Genomic DNA, 19,980 nt, shown 5'->3' with positions numbered 1-19,980 from the left:
AATTAATGATGTGAATGAATTGGAGTGATGACACTTCATAAGTGGGAATAAGTCTTCATGCTTAGAGCTAGTATAGCATCTACTGTAAGATCAACAAGTATACCACATGTGCATTGTTAAAAGCAGAATTTATTTCACATTAGTGGCTGTAAAAATTGATGGATTTAATGCTAGGAACTAATGCAGGCATTCAGAAAACTTTTTTTTTGCTTGGAATCTATGTATTTATCAAGAGTGTTAAAAGCTATGTAGGGAACAGACTCAAAGTATGAGAACAGTTACAGTAAGTTGATGTTTCCATAATATCTGAATAATTTTAAAAATCGATTTACAGCATGTATAAATATAATCATGACTATTTAACATAAAAACAAACAGAAAATTAATTAACAAGGTTTATCCAAACCAACTATATTTGGACCCCTTCATTCAGCTGGACATTTTACTGCTAAAATGGAAGTCATGTGCTTTTCTCAAAAGTACTATCCATTCAGGATCTGAACCCACCATATCCCAGGTACAGAACCCTCATCACTATTCCACACCAAGCTAAAATATTTGAAATATCGTATCTGCAATTATTGTGTACATCATTGAGGTTATTATGTCTGTTCTACTAAAAAGTACACTGTCATACATTACACTCATTAATTGATGACAATAATTATATAACTATAAATACAACACTTAGTACACTGTATGACTAAAATGCAGCCATTAGAATTTACAATCAGGATCACCTGTAAACTCTGCAGGGTTTTAGAGCTTTTATCTGAGAATCCGAATTTGATAACTGTAAATTTAAAGGGGGGTCACATGATGAGGAATAAACCCTGAAAATACAAAATACCATTAAATTATTATGAGGATACAAGTATTTGAAGGGAATGTATTGAAAATAAGCAGTGCATTATATCTTCAGAATGTCTTTGGGGAGCTCATGAAGACCCCAGAATGGGCTGACTACATTTTAACTTAGAAACTACTTTTATGAATAACAACTAAATAAGATTTTATTATTATTTTTGCAGTAGACCAGTGGGAAGTGTCATATGGGTCTTGAATTGCCTGCACCTTAAGTGAGGAAAGTGAACTGGTAGACTGATCTCACAGCTGTGCATTGATCCTTACTGAACAGGTACCCAGTAATTGCCCAACTGACCTCTGTCCTTCCTGGCTCACTCAGCAAAATCCACTCTGCAGGATTTCTTGATCATTTGGTAAATCTTTTTATCTTGAAGGCGAGGATATATTGTTTTCCAGAGATGGCACACTTGTAAACCATATGTTTGTCTATGTGCTTAACCACACATTCTCAAATTATATTATCCAGAAGCGGCTCAGGGTAGGAATTCACAATCCATAGCGTCTCTAAAGCAATGACTTTGATTTGCTTAGTTCTGTTTTCACTATTGCAAGTACAGTATACTTTATCTTATGCTTCTTACAGAATTTTAAAAATATGCAATATTAATTAATTAAAACTATGTGACTTACGCATCTTTATTTCAGTATTGCCTGGCTTTTAATTTTTATGTAATGCCTTTTCAATAGCAGTCACTGTCTTGTAATAGTAATCACTGAAGTGTTAGTACCTGTATATACTGTAGACAGCTTACAGTGTTGCTAAGCTTTTAATAACTTTTTCGACATACTGTAGATGTTGCAGCCTTCACTTTAGCTATAAGCTTTACTCAAATGGCCTCTTACTGTTCTCACTTAAATAAAGAAGGAATTTGCATATCATATATATCCTTTTATATTTCTATATTATTCACCACACTTTGGTATGCCTTACTATCTTTTATAACAGGGTCATGCTTAGTCATTCTCTTGCTCTGTCTTATTGAGTACTACAGGGATCAAAATTGACCTATTTAAAAGCCACTTCCACTCCAAAGTATTAAAGGTTGATATTTTTGATAAATTCTAGATCATTAGTATCAAAATTTGTGAAAAGTGTTACTGTGCTTTGTTTTATAAGCATCTTGCAACAGTGTTGCAAACTACAATATGGCTACAGCACTTAGCCTAGGTGCTTTAAAGTACAGTATACAGTACTTGCGTTGAATAGATTTTATTTTGGTTTACAGTACTTGATGTAGTGAGTTCCTGCATATGCAGTTGTAATACAAAATGTCCATGTTTGCCAGTGGCTACGTAGTAAGACTTGCACATTACAAAGATAAACAAAAGCTGAGAATCTGTCTTATTCCTACATGCCATTAAGCAATTTAGCTGTCATTGTTTTTTTCATGTTTGTCGTCTCTTTCTGTTAGAAGCCCTGGGGCATGGAAAAAACCCCATTATGAACAGGTTATGGAGAAGATGAAAGATTACAAATTGAGGCAGTTTTCCAGGGAAGCATTTAATAATGGCATTCAGAGCAGTCTGATTACAAGCTGGCGGCTGCCTGCACCTGGTGATCATGGGAAGCAGCTGATGGAATCTTAGCAGGAAAGAGAGCAGTGTCTGGTTACTAAGACCATCTCATTTCCACGGCAGCCAGCAAATCTCTCACACACAGTCAAAAGTAGGAACTTTCAAAATGTACAGTATCAGAACTAAAAAGTCACTGTTGAGAGACGGAAAAAGACTTTAAGAACACATTTCTTATCTCATTTTGTAATATGTTTGTTTCCATCTTCCATTACAAATATTACATTTTATTTAAGAGAATGACAGTGTTGAATTTTGATGGCAAATTTCTGTACAAGAAGTCATTTTGGGATTGAATTGTCATATAAAGAGGTTTGTTATCCTGGTTATGTCTTTATTCTAGATTTCATACTACTAATCATTGCATCATGTTAAATAGTTTAGAGAGGGTTTTAGTAACTGCCACTTTGTGGTTGAAAATCTTATTGTAAGAATACAATTTGTTCAAATACTTTTTTGTTCCTCATCTACAATGTTAGTCACATCTGTCTTCCTACAAGGCTCTCTTCTAGGTGCAATACTTCCTTGTTGGATAGTGTTTAGATGTTAAAAAATGATACATAAAAATTTACATCTGAACAATAACAAACCTAAAGTTATGTTGTAAAGTTATGTTGGCTTACCAAATCTGCACATATCAGACTTGACTATTGATGATCCTAGAATCAGACGCTTTGCATCTGAAACTCATGCACACCTGATTTTTTTTTCATAACTGTAAAAATATATGTATCCTTGCATACAGTAACTTTTCTGATCTACTGCAAAAAAAACAATGTATACTCTCGTCGTTTCCAGGATTGATTATTGTAATGCACTTCCTGGTATATCCAAACATATTTGTAACTAAGATCTAAGTGAAAATGAAAATGTATGATTCTGTACAATTCAGTTTCACATGTTTAGCTTGGTGGATTTCAGAACACAATTTAAAAAAAAAACTGGAGCTCACTTGATTACTTATTGTAAAGTTGCTTGAGAGGATGTATAATGAAAGCAGCTTTATCAAACAAAAGTTACTGATGTTATTATTATTAGTATGTACTGTATCTGGATAGTCCTCAAGCAGTGTATAATTTCCAGAATACCACCAGCGTTTTGATAGCAGAAGTCAAATAGGGTATGCATGACTTAGCTGTTTTTTAGGCATGTGTTAGCTTGCAGTGAGTACTCTGTTTCACTAGGCAGTGAGTTTTATTTCTGTTCTGAACAAATCCATCTGATTTAACCAATAATATTGATTATATGGTTGTTGCAGTAGAGTTTACAGTGAAAAAATAATGTAATGTTGAAGCATAAAATCGAGCATCCAAGAATTCTCATTTTTCTTTAAAATAATTATTTTGACAAAAATATTTTGACGATATATTGTATCTTAAATTTTGCATATTGAAACATTTATTAGATGGGTTGTAAATTATTAATGATTTAATGTGATTTAATTTTTTATTTAATTTGCTTTAATTATCAGTTGTGTACAGAAAATGTGTACTTGCACTAAAACAAGATATAGACATACTGTACAGTAGATCCCAGGTAGAAAGCAATTGAATAAGTCAATAAAGGGGTGTGATGAAGTGGCTTTGTGAGGAAGCTACCATCTTGGCTCAAAACTCGGGCCAAATGGGCTTATTTTTCATCCTTTTTATGGATGGGTAATAATTCCTTCCTTCTTCTTGGCTGGAGCTCTAGAGACAGACTGAATCAAATCCCTTTCTTCACAACTTATCTTATAGACCTCCTGAACTGCCTTCATGGGAGCAGGTAATTTCTCGGCTAACAGCTCTTCACCCTCATGAATTCCACACACTCTTGAGTGCTAAAGACCCAGTAGGCCAGCAGTATCTAATTCTGCTGCAGCTTTCGAGTATCAGTATTTGTTTTCCTCTCCTCCATGACACCACTCAGCTGCTGTTCTAAGCATTCTAAGAAAAAGTATTGCAAAATGTGATACAGCAAATGAATAATTGATTGATTGGTCGATCAATCAGGTGGCCTTCTTGACTCAAAGTTATATCAATAAGGAACAAGTAATAGGTTTATTCCATGCTGAAAAAAAGAAGAAAGAGAACAGAACGTTTCGGCCGTGGAGCCTTCTTCAGGTGTGAGAGAGACAGGGCAGTAGGCAAAGGTAAAGTAGCGGGAGAACAAAGGTTGGGAGGGAGGAGGAGTGAGAGGCGGGAGCAGGGGACAGAAAGAGAGGCCAATCAAGAGGTGTGAAGTCAGAATGGGTGCAGAGAGGTGTGAAATGAAACTTCCAATGAATGGAGAAAATTTAAAAGAACAGTAGTCTGTCGTTAAGGGAAGGGAGAAGGTGTGATCCTAGCTGCAGAATAATTTTAGTTTCGGTGGTCTTTCTGATGTATGAGTTTGGAAAACCGTCTTTGAGAACACAGACGGAGAGATTAGAGTGGTCGTGGCCGTCAGAGGTGAAATGAGAAACAATGGGCTTGGAGAGATCTTTAATCTTTACAGCCCTGACGTGTTCTCTGAAACGGTCTCCGAGTCTCCTTCCTGTTTCTCCAATGTAGATGGCTGGGCATTTACTGCAAGAGATACAGTAAATAAGGTTGCTGGAGGTACAAGATGCTGTCTGGGTGATCCGGAATTGTCCTGAGGGGCCTTGAATGAGTGTGGTGGTGGCTGTGTATTTGCAGGTGATACAGCGAGCTCTGTTGCAAGGGAAAGTGCCTGGTGTGGATGGTTGTTGAGGGCGGTCAAGGGAGCTGTGAACAAGGAGGTTACGCAGATTAGGTGGTCGGCGATATGAGATGATAGGGCGATCAGAAAAGAGGGCCCCAATGGAGGGATCATCCTGTAGGATGGAAAAGTTGTGGTTAATGGTCCTGGGGATAGGAAGTGTGTTAGGGTGGTAAGGAAGCACCAGAGGAATGCGGTTGTTACGGCGGGAGTTCCTGATCGGGTTGATGGTCCGGGGGGTGTTTTTGGCTCGGGCAAGGGCCCTGTCAATCACACTGCTGGGGTATCCTCTGTTGATGAAAAATGAGTACATTTCGAGGGCTTGGTTCTCGAAGTCGATGTCGTCGCTGCATAATCGTCGTAACCTAAGGAACTGTGAAAAAGGAAGAGAGTTTTTAGTGTGGTTGGGGTGAAATGAGCTGTACAGGAGGTAGCTGTGTGAATCCGTGGGTTTGTAATAAACTGAAGTGGACAGTCGGGGGTAGTTGATAGACAAGTGGATGTCTAGAAACGGAAGAGTAGTGGAAGATATGTTAATCGTATATTTGAGGGACGGGTGGAAGTTGGTGAAATGGTGCAGGAAGAACTCAAGCTGATCGTTGGAGCATGTGGCGGCACCGACGCAGTCATCAATATATCGTTTGTAGAGGTCAGGGACATAGCCAGTGTAGGAAGCGAAGAAGCGTTCTTCTACCCACCTGAACTACTACCGCCTACAGCTGCTGCGACCCACTATGCCTTCCTCCAAATCTCTTTCTAGATCTCTTCGTCATACCTTCTCTTCCTCCCTGGGCCACTTGCCCGCTTCTCTCACTAAACCAGCATTCCGTCTCTTCACAGCTATCTGTTCCAAGACCAGGCTTTCTAACCACCTTCTATTCCTTTACAGATGTCGTCAACATAATATCATCCCTAAAGGATTTCGCCTTAAATTTAATACCTTTTCTTTTGACTCTGATACCACCCAGAGTAACACTCAGAGACTTCTAAAACAATTTTCTAGGAAACTAATGCTCTCTACCATTTTCTCCCTCAAAAAACAGATTATCCTTTCCGACAACAACATCAAAGAGGCTAAGGAATTTCTACGGCTTACAGCTCCACATCATCTTCCCTTCATAACTAACCTCATTAGATCTCTCAACTCTAAACTCTACCAGTTTCTCACTACAGAGAAGGACAAAAAACTCAGTCATCTTCTACAGAAGAAAACCATCAACACCCCGAACACCCTCACCAACCCTAACCTTGTTGTCACCATACCTTCTGACCTTTCCCTTTCACAGGATGAGCGATCCCTCCTCAGCAAAGGGCTCAGTTTTGTACCAGTTCCCAGGAAGCTGGACATCCCCCAGACCAATGTCGACCTTAACCGCTTTTACCGCAGGATCCGTCTCAGAGCACATTTTGCCGACAATTCCTCTTCACAGGCAGCTGATAACAACCTGGTTATTGATGTCATTAACAACATTAATCCCAAACAGAGCTGTTGGACTCCCTCCTCTGGCCGTTTTCCACCAGTTGATTATTTCATCAACCAATGCACTAATCAAGCTCCCAAGGCACTCTCTATACCCAGTAAACATAGGTCTAACCTCACCCAAGGAGAAAATCAGGCGCTCCAGTCTCTCCGCAACAGGGATGATATCGTCATCAAACCAGCGGACAAAGGAGGCGCTGTTGTGGTGTGGCGTAAGGATCTATACATCTCTGAAGCCTCTAGACAACTAACTGACACTTCTGCCTACCTCCCTCTCCAACAGGACCCTACCACTGACTACCAAAAGGAAGTGGTATCCACCATTTCTCTTCTTATCAGCAGTAATGAGCTCCCCCAGGAGGCAAACCGGCTCATCATGGAACATCCACAGGTATCTCAATTTTACCTCCTCCCCAAAATCCACAAACCGGACACCCCTGGACGCCCCATCGTATCAGCATGTAACTGTCCAACTACTTACATCTCAGCCTTTCTCGACAGCCTCATGAGACCGCTGGTTGAAGATCTTCCCTCATACATCAAAGACACCAACCACGCGCTCCAACTTTTTAATGATTTCCAATTTCAGGGTACCGAATGCTACATTTTTACCATGGACATCACATCTCTGTACACCGTCATTCCCCATAATGACGGCCTTACAGCACTCAAGCACATGCTGGACAAACGCACAGTGCTTGATCCACCCACCCACACCCTGGTACGCCTTGCAGAATTGGTAAATAAACAGGAAGGAGACTCGGAGACCGTTTAAGAGAACACGTCAGGGCTGTAAAGATTCCGAAGAGATCTAGAAAGAGATTTGGAGGAAGACATAGTGGGTCGCAGCAGCTGTAGGCGGTAGTAGTTCAGGTGGGTAGAAGAACGCTTCTTCGCTTCCTACACTGGCTATGTCCCTGACCTCTACAAACGATATATTGATGACTGCGTCGGTGCCGCCACATGCTCCAACGATCAGCTTGAGTTCTTCCTGCACCATTTCACCAACTTCCACCCGTCCCTCAAATATACGATTAACATATCTTCCACTACTCTTCCGTTTCTAGACATCCACTTGTCTATCAACTACCCCCGACTGTCCACTTCAGTTTATTACAAACCCACGGATTCACACAGCTACCTCCTGTACAGCTCATTTCACCCCAACCACACTAAAAACTCTCTTCCTTTTTCACAGTTCCTTAGGTTACGACGATTATGCAGCGACGACATCGACTTCGAGAACCAAGCCCTCGAAATGTACTCATTTTTCATCAACAGAGGATACCCCAGCAGTGTGATTGACAGGGCCCTTGCCCGAGCCAAAAACACCCCCCGGACCATCAACCCGATCAGGAACTCCCGCCGTAACAACCGCATTCCTCTGGTGCTTCCTTACCACCCTAACACACTTCCTATCCCCAGGACCATTAACCACAACTTTTCCATCCTACAGGATGATCCCTCCATTGGGGCCCTCTTTTCTGATCGCCCTATCATCTCATATCGCCGACCACCTAATCTGCGTAACCTCCTTGTTCACAGCTCCCTTGACCGCCCTCAACAACCATCCACACCAGGCACTTTCCCTTGCAACAGAGCTCGCTGTATCACCTGCAAATACACAGCCACCACCACACTCATTCAAGGCCCCTCAGGACAATTCCGGATCACCCAGACAGCATCTTGTACCTCCAGCAACCTTATTTACTGTATCTCTTGCAGTAAATGCCCAGCCATCTACATTGGAGAAACAGGAAGGAGACTCGGAGACCGTTTCAGAGAACACGTCAGGGCTGTAAAGATTAAAGATCTCTCCAAGCCCATTGTTTCTCATTTCACCTCTGACGGCCACGACCACTCTAATCTCTCCGTCTGTGTTCTCAAAGACGGTTTTCCAAACTCATACATCAGAAAGACCACCGAAACTAAAATTATTCTGCAGCTAGGATCACACCTTCTCCCTTCCCTTAACGACAGACTACTGTTCTTTTAAATTTTCTCCATTCATTGGAAGTTTCATTTCACACCTCTCTGCACCCATTCTGACTTCACACCTCTTGATTGGCCTCTCTTTCTGTCCCCTGCTCCCGCCTCTCACTCCTCCTCCCTCCCAACCTTTGTTCTCCCGCTACTTTACCTTTGCCTACTGCCCTGTCTCTCTCACACCTGAAGAAGGCTCCACGGCCGAAACGTTCTGTTCTCTTTCTTCTTTTTTTCAGCATGGAATAAACCTATTACTTGTTCCTTTGCAGCCTACGCATGCTGACGCAGCTACCCACCTGAACTACTACCGTTATATCAATAAGTCTGACTTCTATTACATATACAGTTATGGTAACTAAACTAGATCATCAGCTAACATGGGTTTAGAAAAGTGAGGTCACACCTAATCAACTGTTACTGTTCTTGAAAAAGCAACAGTGTCATATACAGTGGTGTGAAAAAGTGTTTGCCCCCTTCCTGATTTCTTATTTTTTTGCATGTTTGTCACACTGAAATGTTTCAGATCATCAAACAAATTGAAATATTAGACAAAGATAACACAAGTAAACACAAAATGCAGTTTTTAAATGAAGGTTTTTATTATTAAGGGAAAAAAAAAATCCAAACCTACATGGCCCTGTGTGAAAAAGTGATTGCCCCCCGTTAAAACATAAATCAACTGTGGTTTATCACATCTTTGGAAAGCTGAGTTCAATTTCTCTAGCCACACCCAGGCCTGATTACTGCCACACCTGTTCTCAATCAAGAAATCACTTAAATAGGACCTGCCTGACAAAGTGAAGTAGACCAAAAGATCCTCAAAAGCTAGACATCATGCCGTGATCCAAAGAAATTCAGGAACAAATGAGAAACGGAGTAATTGAGATTTATCAGTCTGGAAAAGGTTATAAAGCCATTTCTAAAGCTTTGGAACTCCAGCGAACCACAGTGAGAGCCATTATTCACAAATGGCGAAAACATGGAACAGTGGTGAACCTTCCCAGGAGTGGCCGGCCGACCAAAATTACCCCAAGAGCGCAGCGACGACTCATCCAAGAGGTCAGAAAAAACCCCACAACAACATCCAAAGAACTGCAGGCTTCACTTGCCTCAGTTAAGGTCAGTGTTCATGACTCCACCATAAGAAAGAGACTGGGCAAAAATGGCCTGCATGGCAGAGTTCCAAGACGAAAACCACTGCTGAGCAAAAAGAACATAAAGGCTCGTCTCAGTTTTGCCAGAAAACATCTTGATGATCCCCAAGACTTTTGGGAAAATACTCTGTGGAATGACGAGACAAAAGTTGAACTTTTTGGAAGGTGTGTGTCCCATTACATCTGGCGTAAAAGTAACACAGCATTTCAGAAAAGGAACATCATACCAACAGTAAAATATGGTGGTGGTAGTGTGATGGTCTGGGGCTGTTTTGCTGCTTCAGGACCTGGAAGACTTGCTGTGGTAAATGGAACCATGAATTCTGCTGTCTACCAAAAAATCCTGAAGGAGAATGTCCGGCCATCTGTTCGTGACCTCAAGCTGAAGCGCACTTGGGTTCTGCAGCAGAACAATGATCCAAAACACACCAGCAAGTCCACCTCTGAATGGCTTAAGAAAAACAAAATGAAGACTTTGGAGTGGCCTAGTCAAAGTCCTGACCTGAATCCGATTGAGATGTTGTGGCATGACCTTAAAAAAGCGGTTAACGCTCGAAAACCCTCCAATGTGGCTGAATTACAACAATTCTGCAAAGATGAGTGGGCCAAAATTCCTCCACAGCGCTGTACAAGACTCATTGCCAGTTATCACAAATGCTTGATTGCAGTTGTTGCTGCTAAGGGTGGCCCAACCAGTTATTAGGTTTAGGGGGTAGTCACTTTTTCACACAGGGCCATGTAGGTTTGGATTTTTTTTTCCCTTAATAATAAAAACCTTCATTTAAAAACTGCATTTTGTGTTTACTTGTGTTATCTTTGTCTAATATTTCAATTTGTTTGATGATCTGAAACATTTCAGTGTGACAAACATGCAAAAAAATAAGAAATCAGGAAGGGGGCAAACACTTTTTCACACCACTATAGATACAGGTGTATGCTGATGGCACAGATTGTTTTGTACATGCAAAATCTAAACAGCTAGTAGAACATAAACTAACTTTAGCAATGAGCAAAATATCAGACTGACTTCAAATTAATGCCCTACATTAAATGTAATTAAGACTGCATGAACTGATATTGTTGTAAATAGTGAACATACAGTATTAAATCTTTAATACTAAACCTCTTAGTATGAGCTAGAAGAGGCTACTAATGACAAATGTGTTTATGTTGATATATCACTTACAGTGAATATGAGTAAGCAATTAAAATGCAAATAAAATGTAAGGATGTACTGTACAGTTAAAAATATAAATCTTGAATCAAGGGATATGTTAAGATGTTATGTTACACTAATAAGACCTCATTTAGAATATTGTGCATTGTGAATATTACAGAAGATATACTGTATCTGTTCTGCAATTTGTCCAGAGAAGAGCAACCAGATACGTTCTCTTTGTTCATAACCCACAAGAATGAAAGTAGGCATCAAGCATTTCAATTTTGGGTACTGTCCAGTCTTCAGCAAACTTTATAGCTTCCGGTATAGAATTATTGTATTTTCCCCTATCATAGAGACTAAACAAATATTACATTAAGTACAGTATAGTAATATCGTCACTAATTAAAAGTAAACCCATATTTTGGGGAATTACCAAGCTCTTAAATACTAATGGTGTATTTGTAATGACCTAGATAGTCTTGTGGTAGGGGTGGATTATTTTAAATCTATGACTGATAAGGTGATTGTGCTGGTAAATTCTCAGAAAAACTCAATTGGCCTTCTACCCTTACAAGCTGCACCTGTGTTTACAGTTATTAACCACACCAGTGAAGTTCACAGTAAGCTTGAATGAAGAGCTAAGATAAAACAGAAATTCATCCCTAGCAGTATTTTTAAACTCTAATACTGTCAATTCATAACACGGGAATGTTCTACATTACTGCTCTTATGTACCTGTTTTGTGAAAAAGAAAAAGAAAGATGCATGTGCCTTCATCTGATTGTAATTTCAGGATATGCAGAGCTTGAGCATGAAATACTGTGTTGTTTAAAATGCATTACAAATGTAATGCCTTAAGTTCATCCTTTACTCCTGATATTGTTTTTGAGATATTGAGATAAAGTTTATCATCATTTTGCTCAGAATCATGAAAGTTTTATTAAATGTTTTCTACTTATTCATCTGATTTCTGTTAAGATCCCTTAATTCAGTGGCATACAAATAGCTGAAATGTGTGGGGAGGACAGGCATGGTTCTAGTTTAACCAGGTAGGATGGGTGGATTTTTTTCTTTGAACAGCTGTAGTATCTCCAGTCTTATGAAGGTCTGGAGACACAGCAGCTGAGAAAGGCCTATGGCATGTGTGCCTGTATATACTGTAGGTGCACTATCTGCAAACAAACAAAACAGTGCCAGCAGCCATATCACCCTGCAGCTCACAACGGACAACCCACTGAAGCTAAGCAGGTGTGAGCTTGGTCAATACCTAGAAGGGGGGCCTCCTGGGAAAAACTAAGGTTGCTGCTGGAAGAGGTGTTAGTGGGGCCAGCAGGGGGCACTCACTCTGCATTCTATGTGGGTCTGAATGCCCCAGTATAGTGGCGGGGACACTACTGTAAAAAGACGCCATCCTTCAGCTGAGACATAGAACTGAGGTCCTGTCTCTGTGGTCATTAAAAATCCCAGGGTGTTTCTCAGGTGAAAAGTGTAGGGAGTGTTATCCTGGCATCCTTGCCAAATTTCCCATTGGTCTTTACCAATCTTGGCTTCCTAATTATCATCATCTTCATCTTTGTTCTCCACCCCACTGATAGTTGATGTTTGGTGAGCATACTGGTGCACTATGGCTGCCATTGCATCATCCAGGTGGGTGCCACACATTGGTGGAGGGGAGTCTCCATTAACTGTAAATTGCTTTGAAAGGAGTGTCCAGAAAAATGCTATATAAGTGTAAGGAATTTATTTTATTTATTTAAAACAACAAGCAACTTACTCTTTAGTGCTAGGAACTCATCAAAAGCTTGCAAGCAGGTTGTTAATGTATTGGTAATTTACCACAGTTGTAAGTAACCAAATCCTCACTATCTTGAGTGAATAAGTGATTTCGACTACATTTAATAGAATTTGTTAATTAATCAATTTTGATTAGTATTTGCTTCAGCGGCCCAGTGGTTAGCATTAGTGCCTTGCAGAGCTGGGGCCCTGTGTTCAATTTTGGACCTTGGGCACTATCTGCATGGAGTTTGTATGTTCTCTTCCATTCTCACTATCTGTATGGAGTTTGTGTGGGTGATCCAGTTTCCTCCCACAGTTAAAAAACATGCTAGTTGGTAAATTGGTTTCTGGAAAAATTGGCCCCACTATGAGTGTGTGCATTTCTGTGTTTGTGTCTGACTGTGATGACCTGTGATGGACTGACAATCCGTCCAGTGTGTACCCTGCCTTGAGCCTATTGCTTGCCGGGTTCTGGCTCCTACATGAACCTGAATTGGAATAAGTGGTTAGTAAATGTATGGATTTGTTTCTAGGTAGTTAGTCAGTGACCATGTAAAGTTCATTGTTCCTCATAAATCTATTCCATCCTTTCTCAATATGTGTGAGTGATGGTAATTCCACTTTGAAGTCAGGTAGCTGACTTCAATAATAGCTGTCATTATGATTTTATTGCACAATAAGAGAGAACACATGTGAGCTCAAAAGGCAAGAGCAGTGGTTGACAATGTTATCTTCATAAAAGTATAATTATCAATTTATAAAAAATGATTTTATTCTAAACTAAAGAATTATGGTTTCTGGTCTTAGGTACATAGATTTCTCTACATTTTCAGAAAGATTCTCTTCATCTTCATTGGCAAATTAAAATAGAAAAGTGCCTGTGTAAGTTGAGAAAAATAAGGAGATCAAGTGTATTGCTTTGTAATTGTATAAGGACCAGTATTAGCTCTGTAGCCTCACCATACAGTTTGTACCAATGTGGAAACACCTATTCCAGACTTGCAGACGGTGATGAAAGGGTCCCTCCCTGTTCCTCAGAGTGGCCAGTAACCTCAGGATAGGATCACCACCCAATACATTACATGTCTTTGCTCTGCACACTCAAATATAATTACTACACAATTAAACAATGACAAATCAATAAGCTGGTTATTGACTACTGGTATTTCCTGCAAGCTATAATGCAAATAGTGTTCATCATGGGCAGTATGAGGTTTCTAGATTATTAATATTTATTGTTATTAATATTATAAGTTCCAAAGCCCATATATGATGTATGATTATGTATGAATTATAGCCTCATACAAAATCAGTAAATGGGGCTCATTTGAACATCAGGAACTTAATGAACTGTCCAGATAATGACCAGTTTAAACAGTGCACTGTCTCTAATGTCTGAGAACAGAGGAATTAATTAATAAAATAACAGAAGAAAATTAATGACCCTCTGCACCACCGAAATCATATCCTATGATCAAATCAGAAATATTGTAATATTGCTTCTAATCTGGTAAACTTTATACTGTTACAGTTATTGGAAGTGGCAAATAAAAAGACAATAATTAACACCTGGCTGGTGTCAACATGTGTAGATCTAAGGAGCTTCAAAGTAAGAAAGGAACTGAAGTGTTTACTTGGTTCTAAAACGCACTGATGAAAGGAATGGTCAGTTTTACTTTGGTTAATTAAGTACTGGGTAAATGATTAAGGGTCATCAACAGCTGAGCAACAGAGGATACAACAGGTAGATGTAGAGAGAGGGTAGGTAATGGGATAAAGCAAGATAGGGAAGACAGAAGAGATAGTGAAAAGGGGAAGGTCATTGTTACAGTCAGCCTTTAAGATGAGATTCAGGATAATGTGAAAAAGAAATATTGCAAAATTAAAGCAGATTCACAGCAGATACATTTCAAATGCTGGAAAACTGCTACTTTCAAAGTTTTGGACTAGTTTTTGGGGTATCTTTTTGAACTCAGCATTTTAATGCAAGGTTTTTGATATATTCAATTCAATTCAATTTATTTTTATATAGCACCTTTCACAACAATGTTGCCCCAAGGCACTTAACAATACAATTGACGATACATTTTGTCAATACAGAACAGAAAAGACCAGAAGACAACGGAGGAGAGGAACCAAAAACTCCTTAGTAAGGAGAGAAAAAACCTCTAGGGGTCTAAGGTCAACTGGTTGCCCAACCCCTTAGGGCATGCTAACATTATATAATTTAAAAAAGGAAACGATGAGGGTATTAATCCATCTAGCCATCATGTCTTCTGTGTGCAGATCTCTGTAGACCAGTAAATTCCTCCTAAACAATAGCTATATCCACGATGTCTCTCTTGGATCCATGGCAGTGATGCAGCATCCAATTCAGATGGTACCCAGCCCGGGCACCATCCGGGCATGTGGAGAGGAGAATAGGATAGTTTGGTTAGAACAGATGTATCTACCTGGTGTAGCCAACATAGAGACACACAATGGCATGTACAGCAGCACCAGCAGCCATAGGTCTGCTGAAGAATAGGTCTTCACTCTGGATTTGAATACTGATATTGACTCAGCATCCCGATTATGGGGTGGGAGACTGTTCCATAAACTAGGGGCCCTGTAACTAAAGGCTTTACCGCCAACTGTTATTTTATTAATTCGTGGAATATGAAGAAGAAGATATATGTTCCAGAAGTGCCCAAGCTAGACTTAGGGTTAGGGTTTGAACAAAACCTAGGTATTTGCTGTGTATAGGATGTACAGTATTTGAAATGCAGGAAAAGTGTTGTTTTGTTGATTACTCAAAAAAGAAATTTGCCCCAATTTTGCAGTTTTTGCCATACTATGTGCCTCTCAATCAAAAATGGTCAAAAATCAAAAGTTTGAAAACACACTTTCTACATGATAAACTTTTATTTTTTGCATTAAATACCTGAAAAAATATTTGTTTAGCTAAATATGAGTGATAATTATAAACCTAACATGTAGACGGCACAAAATGTTGTTTTTTTCTGCCATTCCAGCAGCAGGTAAGTACTGTTTTTTAATCTTGTTAGGAGAACTTGTCATTCTGTTGTTTTTAAGAAACTCAAGTTTTCTGTATCATGAATCCCTAGATCCCTAGTTGAAATCTGGTCAGTGCTGTCCAACGTTGTTTAAGCCATGAGCCACTTAAAACTTTTCTTGAGGCCAAGTGCTGCACTGCTTATCTATCTCAGCTTAATTCAGTAAACCCCACTATAAACTATGGAGTGTGTTTTAAGACTCCCCCTGAAGTTTGGAGAACATGCTAGTCAACAAAACAAAAACATGAAATTTATGCTAATGATATTTTGGTTTTAAAAAATGAATTTGCTGGAGTTCTTGAATGATTGATATTATTACGTTTATTATTTAAATTATGATTAACGTTGAATGGCCAGCATTACTCTAAGTGTATGTTCTCAAACAAATTGTACATCTGACTTTTGTCATGTAAAACATCTGTGCTACAGTTGTACCACTGTGTCTGTAAAAAATGTACAAACTGTATATGATTATAATCATTATCATGAAATCATTGAAACAACTAATTCTAAATAATTCTATTTATGTTTTGAAACATGATTTTTGGCTGTGAATTAAAGTAGCAGATTTTTAAATCTGCAACTGGTACCATGTTACAGCTGCTCTCATTGAGATTTCTATATGTCTGTCAGCCAGGCAGTTTGGTAATTTTGACTTGAAGTTGGTCATTGCGGCAAATCAACCTTCACACGTGAGTGCTTCCAGACATTGTCAGTAGTTTTTTACAGCATTTACATATGGGTGGAAAGTCATTGGAAGATACTTATTTCATTGAAAATTGTTGGTTTTGCATCCTTGTGCTTGTTCTGAAGAGGCATATTATCCTGCGTATCAGTTATTGTTGCACTGCACCTTCAACTCCTACCAACAACTACAATAGAAACGTCACATGTACAGTAAATGGATTGTCCACAAAAAGGAGCAGAGGTCTTAAAGGGTAAATCCTTAAAACAAGCTGAGAAATCAAATTTCAACTAAGAATCAAAATCAAATTTCCCTGACAATGCGTGAAAACATTCACTTTGATTACATCTGGAGTTTCTTGCGCAGCCTTGAAAAGTGCTGGAAAGTTTTTAAATTTGATTGCAGTAATTGGCTGAAAGAGTTACTGTACATGTACTATACCACTACAAAAGCTATTTCAATTAGGGGAGCAACTGGCAGTTTTTAAGGGAAGTCACTTGAATGTGATTGGCACATTTACAGCACTTTAACCTTAACTTTTTTAACTACACTTGTGCTGTTTAAGTTTTACTTTACTGTACAGTACACATTTCACAGATATACTGTATGCAGATGTACTCATAATTACATGAGATAAACTGTGCTGAACTGAATGAATAATGCAATATTGTTGACTCTGTGCTATATTGTGTAATATTTGTTGATTCAGTGCTTTATATATCTTAAATACTGTATAAGTGTAACAGATCCCCCCTTGATTGGTAGCGTGGTAGGGAAATTCACACATAAACTGTTCCTAATATAGAGGAGCCTAGACAGTAAATCAAACACATTAATGTACAGTAGCTTCCCCTCGCTAATGTAAATCCCAAAGAAAGCTCTCTAAGGTCACTGTTTTAACCTGGTAGAAATAGAGAAAGTCCACACTTGGCTGAACCTGTTTCGCCAGACCTCCAAATACTGTCTTCTCTTTACCAACTGCTGACATGCTAGACCGAGGATGTTACTAAGATTGCATATTGTTAGTTATTTTAACCTGCTTTCTTGGTTTCAGGAGATCTCACCTTGAGATATTTGTGTCTCATGCTCCAAACGAATCATCAGGGTCTGATTAGACACGCTCCTGCCTTTCTGTATGGATTTTATAGGAATGGCTTAGGAATTCCTTAATTTCCTTATGCTAATGAAGCATATGGAATATTTCATCCCCTCCCTCTGGTGGCTCTGCCCTCTTTCCACCTCAGAAACTTGGCAACTGTGTTACAATAATATATAATCTTACATACTGTATATATTATACAGTAACAATATATTTTAGATAATATACTGTAAGAATACAGTAGTGCTTCACAGTGGGGTACTTCTCACATTTAAAAAAATAGGAATTTGTGCTGTCATGCACTAAAAGCTAAATTAAACAACAGATAAATATTGTATATGATTGTCACTACAAAAAATCCTTCACTTAAAGCAAGAGATTACAGGCCAAATGAATGGAAATTATAACCCACTTAGTGGGATAATTACTGTATATAACCAATGGTTAATGGATTCAGTTTTTGCTTCCTTCTAACCTTGGTAACAGGCAAATATTTCACCACAAGTTTCACCTGAGAAACACCCTGGAATTTTTAAAGACCACAGAGAGTCAGGACCTCAGTTTTACATAGTGTATAGTGTCCCCGTCACTATACTGTGGCATTAGGACCCACACAGAACACAGAGTGAATGCCCCCTGCTGGCCCCACTAACACAGCTTCCAGTGGCAACCTTAGTTAATCCCAGAAGGTCTTCCATCCAGGTATTGACCAGGCTCACCCCTGCTTAGCTTCAGTGGGTTGCCAGTTGTGAGCCGATACAGCTTACAGGGTGATTCGGCTGCTGGCCATATTAACAGGCACATCAGTCATCACAACCACACTACTCAATCCTGCAATGCCATTGAAACCTGGGTAGTATGATCTGCGTCACTGAAAGACACTCTGCCAGAATCCACATGAAAGAATCTCAGTCCAACCTGTTATGCCTTTCAGCAACGAGTTCCCTGCCCTGCACTGGACCAGTGTCCAGATCCCAGCTACAATTTTACTTCTGTAATCTCTGTCTGGCATAGTCCTACTTTCACCAAAGTTTGGCTGTCTCTGCCAGCCTCCACACTGAGCTCCACTGGGCTCTAGCACTTGGATTCGCAGGCTGTCAGCAAGCTGCGTCATAACAGTTTTCAGGTTATGCTGTTAGAACAATATGATGTTTCTCATGGGTTAATATGAGCAATGAATTAGGCCATTATTTCAGAATCTGAAAAGGAATGTAAAAAAATGACAAAGATGTGTTCTTATCACATATAAATGTAAATTTTATTTCAGTTTTTCCCCATCTATATATATTTTTTTTCACCTCATCATCTTGTGTTTAGGAACAATGGTGCCCACCCATTGTTCAAGATCTGTGCTGTAACAAACTCACCAAGAAATAGGAACAACCTGTGTGTTGAATCTACATGTACAGTTTTTTGAAGGTCAAAGAAATAATAATCCTAAATATTTTTCCTTAAGAAAGACATTTCTATTTTTCATGTGGAAGGGTCTGGAAACCTATTTGCTCTGGTTTCTGGATACAAATAAGATGTGGTTATTCTTTCCTTTTACAATGTCTTAAACACACATCATTACAAATTTAAATAACTGTTCTGGGAGTCACAAGTGCTCTATTGTGGGAAATTAAACATGTGACTTATTACTAAATTTATTCCCACTGCCTAATTTAAGTTTCCATTTGTCTCATGGAGAGCAAAAAGAGATATGCAAAAAGGCAAATTAACAGAAGTTAAGTTAAATACGCAAGTACTGTACTTTCTTGATCTGCAGCTTCGTGATCCTGTGCTGTCTAGTGCTGCCCCCTGGGGATTTTTTAGAGTAAACCACGCTTTGAAAATATGCTTTTTACATTGGCTAAGGTGTTGGTATCGAATTGCAGCACAGGATCTAATCCAATATCTTTCCCTGACAAGGTCAAAGGTGTACTTTAAGAATATAAACTTTAAAGATCACACAGGTTTCTGGGTTTTCAAATAAAATGTGATACACTTTTTTATTTTTATTTCAGTAGAGCGCATTTTAGCCATCATCTATCCATCCATCCATTTTTTAACCATTTTATCCAATACAAAGCCTATCCCATCAAGCAATGGGCACAAGACAGAATACACCCTGGCCAAGACACCACTCCATTGCAGACTGAGACATAAAACACACACTAGGGCTGATTTTTCCAGAAGCCTACCAGTTCATCCTTGGATTGTCATAGGAAACCAGAGCACCTGGAGGAAACCTAAGCAAACATGGGTAGAAAATACAAACTCCATGCAGTTACTACCCCAGGAGCTGAATCCAAGGCTTCAAAGCTGTAAAGCAGCAATGCTAACAACTGTGCCACAATGCCACCCATTTTCCCTACCATAACTGACATCATAACTAAAAAAAATGCTTTCCCCAGCAAAAAAATATTTCTGGAAAGGAACATCAGTACTGCCTAAACAGCTA

Source organism: Atractosteus spatula, chromosome 12 (genome assembly GCF_055471065.1).
Source record: "Atractosteus spatula isolate fAtrSpa1 chromosome 12, fAtrSpa1.hap1, whole genome shotgun sequence".
Taxonomy (NCBI): Eukaryota; Metazoa; Chordata; class Actinopteri; order Semionotiformes; family Lepisosteidae; genus Atractosteus; species Atractosteus spatula.
The sequence above is the reverse complement of the archived record's forward strand: the minus strand, read 5'-3'. Positions refer to the sequence as shown.